Source organism: Mauremys reevesii, linkage group 2 (assembly GCF_016161935.1).
Source record: "Mauremys reevesii isolate NIE-2019 linkage group 2, ASM1616193v1, whole genome shotgun sequence".
Classification (NCBI taxonomy): domain Eukaryota; kingdom Metazoa; phylum Chordata; order Testudines; family Geoemydidae; genus Mauremys; species Mauremys reevesii.
This window is the reverse complement of record NC_052624.1, coordinates 89522098-89528097: the sequence shown is the minus strand read 5'-3', so window position 1 is coordinate 89528097 and position 6000 is coordinate 89522098. Positions and strand designations below refer to the sequence as shown.

Sequence of the window (6000 nt, the reverse complement as noted above, 5' to 3'; positions counted from 1 at the left end):
CAGGGGCGGCTCTAGCCATTTCGCCGCCCCAAGCACGGAGGCACGCCGCGGGGCGGCGCTCTGCCGGTCGCCAGTCCCGCGGCACCGGTGGACCTCCCGCAGGCATGCCTGCGGAGGGTCCGCTGGTCCTGCGGCTTCAGTGGAGCATCCGCAGGCACGCCTGCAGGAGGTCCACCGGAGCTGCCTGCCACCCTCCCGGTGACGGGCAGAGCGCCCCCCGCGGCATGCCGCCCCAAGCATGCGCTTGGCGTGCTGGGGCCTGGAGCTGCCCCTGGGGGGAGCCACGCCCTAGGAGCCCAGCAAGCATGCTCATATTCTGAACGTGTTCACAGTATGCTAAGCCAGCCTCTTATCTTAGCATACAATGGGAGAGTAGTGGCACTACCTTCCTTCCCACCCCCAATTTGACTCCTGTTTCTGGAGGAAGAGGGGTTCACATTTCTCAAGTCCTTGGAAATCCTGCAGATCTACTAACCCTCATTACTAGATATGTAGTCGTCAGATGGGTCTGTTCTGTTAAAATCCAGGAAACATTTCAAGGGATATATTGCATTTAGGGCAAGATTGCTGTTAAAAATTCATTCCTACAAGCTCCCCTTTCTGTATGCTATTCATCTCATCCCATGTAAACATTGCTGAAATAAGTTAGTGTCATAGTAGCTTACATGCAGTTATATTAGAACAATGGCTGGCATAAGAGTTGCTGTGATGTAAGTGAGGGCAGAATGTGTCTTACAGCATCATTGTTGTTGGTTGGGAAAAGGTAAGCTTGACTTTAACATTCCAAATTGGGTTTACAGGCCTTGCAATTAAGAGAACTCTCTTCTCACTTGTCAACTGTGTACATTTGAGAGAAATCACTGAGGCCCGAGTATGAAACCACTATGATAAGAGTTTTTCAGTCACCTCTCAGAGCAGAACTGCACCCTACCTTGCATTTAAAACGTCATTAACAATCCGTTGATGCACCAAGAGGAGTAGACTCCAGCTTGCTTTCCCAGGATTGTTTTGGCCTTACTGTGCAAACAGGAATAACAAGTAGTACGTAACTGACTCTTTGAATGCACACAGGCAGTGGACTAGCAATTAAGAGAATGCTATTTTTGCAGAGTCACTTTTCCAAATAAAACTGCATGTTAAAGAGCAAGCAGGATGCTTACACCTGTGGAAATAAGAGCTTTCTCTTCAATCAAAAGATCCCTTGAACCTGTAACACCTGCATCAGTTCACAAAGCTGCAGTTACTAATGGTAATGGGGTTGCTTTCAAGATTATTAGTCAGAATTCCATGCTCACTAGCTTTTAAAAGATGTGGCCTTTTACACAACACAATTATGGTGTCTGTCCCCTTTTCTTCCACAAATCTTCAAACACTCCCACCCAGGGAGGTAAGTGATTTTTATCCTTTCTGTTCTATATGTTAATACCGTATGAGCTCTGTCATTTTGACCACTATTTCACACTGGGATTACAGGGTTTATCTAATTTTAGAACTGATTTTTTTTTAACTCACCCTATGTTTGTGGATTGTAAATATACTGTAACATGCATGAGTAAGTTTATGTACTTACAGAGATGTTGAGATTAAAAGAAAAATCAGGTGTTTCTCTGTTCTGCTCAATGCAGCACAGTTGCTAAAATTTTGTGGTCTTTCTAACAATTTTGCATGACTCATCTGCCTGTGTCTTTCCTAGCTCTGTGTTGGGTGCATGGAATAGGTTAAAGCAAGAGTACAGCTAACACTGAGGTGTTTGGGGGTCAAACCGTATGAGACAACAAGTGAGATGGAACTTGAGCTATGGCCAGCTGCTTCTCAAGCCACAGGAAATTCGTACACACTTCTATTTGCCTGACCTATTCAAGGCATATTGAGATGCAGAAGACATTATTCCTGGCTCTGCTACAGGCTTACTGTATCATCATGGGCAAGTCATTTAACAGCAGCAGGCCTCAGTTTCCCCATCTACCTAATTAGGTTCAGGCTAATTTATTTTTATAAAATGCTTTGAGATCATCCCATGAAAATCATTATAAGTGCCAAACTTCGATATCAATAGTAGTGGTAGTATTATTGGCACTGGTGGATTATTGGTGACAATGCTATTGGTACTAGTATTCAGTGTTGATCTATATTCCGATAAATGTATTAGAAGTACACTCTTTAGTCTGTAACGCCTATGGTTGTGCCTTTTGTGGAAAACAGCAAAGAATTTGGCTCAGGCGCTCTTCTGGCTTGGGACAGGAAAGTTGCCACAGGGAGAATATTTTGATATCAAAGTGGGATAGAATGGGAAATGTTGGCACTAAATTATCTTCACCGATGGTATTGGATTTCCATTTGTGTTGTAGCAACATCCTCCCTTTTAGATATGGAAAACATGGTGCTCAAGTAGTAAAGTGAGCATGCAGAGTGCTAGAGACAGCTTAGTTATATACATATGCTGCAGGATTGAGCAAGTGCTGCTACCCAATACAAAATGTAACTTCCCATTATAAAGATTATTTTATGCTGGTGATTTTGAACTAGACTTTGTTTAATGCTAATTTTTCTGTCAATTTCAGAAATTGAAGGTGTCCCTTGACCTCCTCCAACCCCCCTCAAAAGAGATACTCTTGTGGGAGCACATTCATTTTATCATAGAATCAATTTTTCAGCATGGGATTATACAGTTTGGCTGTATAGGCTTAAGGCTTTTAATTTGCTTACACATAGATAGACTGGCCTGAGCTCTATACATCACCAGATCAATGCAAATCTGTTTACTTGAAACTCGGTTCAATTTTAAAAAAATTCCATTAACCAGCAATAAAGGCCCTGGATTAATATAATTACTATAGGGTTCCAAGCACACAGGGAAGGATTGGGTATTTTCTATAATAACCTTAACAATAATACTGTGGAACTTCTTTCAAGAAAAATAGGAACTGAAAAGGAAAGAGAGAAAAGACTGTAGATAAATTTTAGATCTTTCCTTTAGCTTTACATATAATATTTGAAAACAACACCAGTGATAATGTAGAGCAGTGGTTCCCAAACTGGAGTTTGTGAACCCCTGGGGGTTCACGAAATGTTATGGGGGTTCTTGGGGAGGGGGGAGATCCCTAAAGGTGGACAGAGCTGTCCCTACGGACTCAGGGCAGCATGGGGTCAGCAGCCTGGAGTCCCTGGACTTCCAAGAGCTAAGCAGATCAAAGCAAGCATATCTATCACACTGAGGGGATTTAAACTTGAAGACTCCTTATAAGAAATGGAAAGAGAGGTGAATATTTTTTGCTGTTTTTAAAATTAAATAGGCAGCTAGTATTGTTTTTAGAATTATTATGAAGAACAAGTTTAAGCTTTGTTGTAACATGCGCTGTTTGCCTGGACTGCTCAAGACATGAATGCTTGTGTAGGAGGACCTCTTTGAGTTGCTTTTAAATACCTTCATGCTGTTTTACATCTAATACTCCTTGATGAAACATAGGAGCTTTGTCTTATAATAGGCTTATTCAAAGTGATACAAGCTACAAAAGGGAGATCTTGGAAGAGTGTTGCCATTTTCATAATGTAATGAAAATACTGTAATGATTAATAATAATAGTGTGTAATAAGCATGTCATAAAAACAAATTTTATATTTTCAAGATCACTGCTTTTATAATTTATACTCAGGTAAAGGAGAAAAACCCTGGAAACATTCATTTTTAGGAGGGGGTTTGCGAGACTTGACGTGTTAGTGAAAGGGGTTCACAGGCTGTTAAAGTTTGGGAACCACTGATGTAGAGGAATACTCACACAGTTTCTGCCAGGAGAGAAAGAACTGGGGAAAATACAGAGGGGCAGGAGTCCTGGAAGGGAGACAGAGTAGCAGGGGACTAGGAAGGACATGGAAGAAATTTTGTGTTCTTAGACAAAGCCAATGTTTGTAATGGTTGAGATAGAAGAAATACTTGTGAATCACTTTGATAGTTATAAGTCCTGTATCTTGGAAATGTCTTGTCCAGTTGACTTCAAATTTTTCAGAATATCTTTTCTATGACAAAAGCCCACCATTGTGAAATATGCAACACACATCCCTGGGGGAATTCTGCATCACTGCACGTGTGCCAGATTCACAGCCCCTGCAGATTTCTTTGCTTCCCCACAGAAAAATGACTTCTGACAGGGAGCATTAGATTGAGGGGCAAGCTGAAAACTTCTCTGTCACGTGCCCCTCCCCAGCAGTGTAGGCAGGCTGGTTTGGATGCTCAGAGCATCCGGTAGAGTTGGAAATCACTGCCGGGGCAGTGGGGCTGGGCAGCCATGCGTGAGAGAGAGAGTGTGTGACACTCTGTCCCTCACTCACTATTGCAGCATGCAGGGGCAGGGCTTTGGGGTGTTTCTGACGAGGCAAGTGTGGGGCAGGCTCTGTCCCTCAGGCAGAGCAGAATGTAGCAGAATGCTTAGTGAATTCTTCCCATTGTTCTTAGTGAATTCCCCCAGGAGTATAAAACAAGTGTGTAAATTTTAAGGCTCCTTTACATTGCCAGAGTGGTGTAAAGGAGCCTTTATTGTAAAGGACAGTTTGGCCTTATAAATGCTTATAGTGCTTTAGTGATTAGAACTGGTCTAAATTTTTGGATTGGAAAAATTTCTGATTAAAAGGTGCTGCGTGAATTGTTCACTACTGTCCTTTCTGGAGGTGGTCAGTAGCCAATATAAATTGTGAGTTTGAGTCCTCAACCTTTGCTTGCTCTTCAGTTGCCTATGATGTAACAGGCTGCATATATATGTTGACGAATAATTAGAAGTAAAAAGCCAATACTAATTACATTACTATTAGAGGGGGTTTCGGGATTTCCTCCAATGCCCCCACTCCATCCATTGTACTATAGTTTTAAATAAATTACCAAAATAATTGAAACTAGCATGATTATATTGTATTATTTTAACAAATAAAATATGCAGAATTTTAAAATATTGTGTGCAGAACTCTCCCAGGGGTAAACACAAAATACACTTGAGGGTGATAGTGTTGTGGAAAAAATCAGGCTCGTCCTAGAAAGGTTATTACAATCTTAACTAGGTAGAGACTGTGATTTTTGCCATAAGAAACCATTACCAAAGTTGCATTTCTCTGTTAGGGTATGTATGCACAGCAGCTGGGATGTGTAATTCCCAGCTTGGGTAGACATACAATTGCTAGCTTGCCTTGAACTAGCATGCTAAAAATAAGTGTGGCAGTGTCATGGATGGTGGCTCAGGCTAGTCACCCAAATACATACCCATAGGATTGGGCAGGATCAGACAGCAGTTCAGTCTGGCCACCCAGGTAGTCATGGCTACACTGTTGTTTTTAGCATGCTAGCTGGATCACAGTTAGCACATCTACCTGAGCTGGAAAATACATCCCTGGCTGCAGATGTAATCGGTGGGTTTCTCCACACACAGAGTGACTGAAAGTTTTCTTTTCAAATAATCCTTTTATTTAGATTAAGCATGGGCTTTGCAAAGAAGTTGCGCTTAATTCCAAATAAAATTTACAGCAGGAGATCGGCCCCAAATTCCCTTGAGGCCTCTAAAAATCCCAGCCTATAAGAACAACAAAATGAGAGAGGACAAAAATAGTTTCCATGAAAGAATGTGACTGTGTCTATTCAGTCTTCTTGGAACTAGGCTGCCATTTTGTGGCCATCTCTTCAGACAGATGTCATTAGAAACTTGAAGGCCACACAGAACAAAGGTATAACTGTTTCATACAGTAGAGCCATGGTTAGGGTGACCACCCATCCTGAATTGGGTGGGATAGTCCTGAAACGCAGAGTTCAAGTCCTGGTCCCGTGCTGAATGTCTCCGAGGCAGCATTTGTCCTGGATTCCCTGTGCCACTGCTCCACACCTGCCTGGGGCTCCGGGGCAGATCCAGCCTCTTCCTGATGGGGGAGGCTGCGGTGGGCCTTAACTCCTCCCCCTCACCATGAGGCCCTCTCCTCCCCCGCCCCAAGGCCCTGTCCCCTGGCCAAGCCAGCAGCTGGGCAATA

The 6000-nt window shown here is 42.8% G+C and overlaps 1 long non-coding RNA gene across 2 annotated transcripts in view; it reads left to right on the top strand.

Moving 5' to 3' along the window:
* Positions 1-1299: 1299 nt before the first annotated feature.
* LOC120398533 overlaps positions 1300-6000 on the top strand; it is a 31162-nt gene continuing 26461 nt past the window's right edge. Inside the window, exon 1 of one of the 2 annotated variants that reach the window (XR_005594506.1) lies at positions 1300-1387. This is a non-coding gene — a long non-coding RNA (uncharacterized LOC120398533). The remainder of the gene's footprint in view (positions 1388-6000) is intronic. The other variant, XR_005594507.1, reaches the window with a different exon arrangement.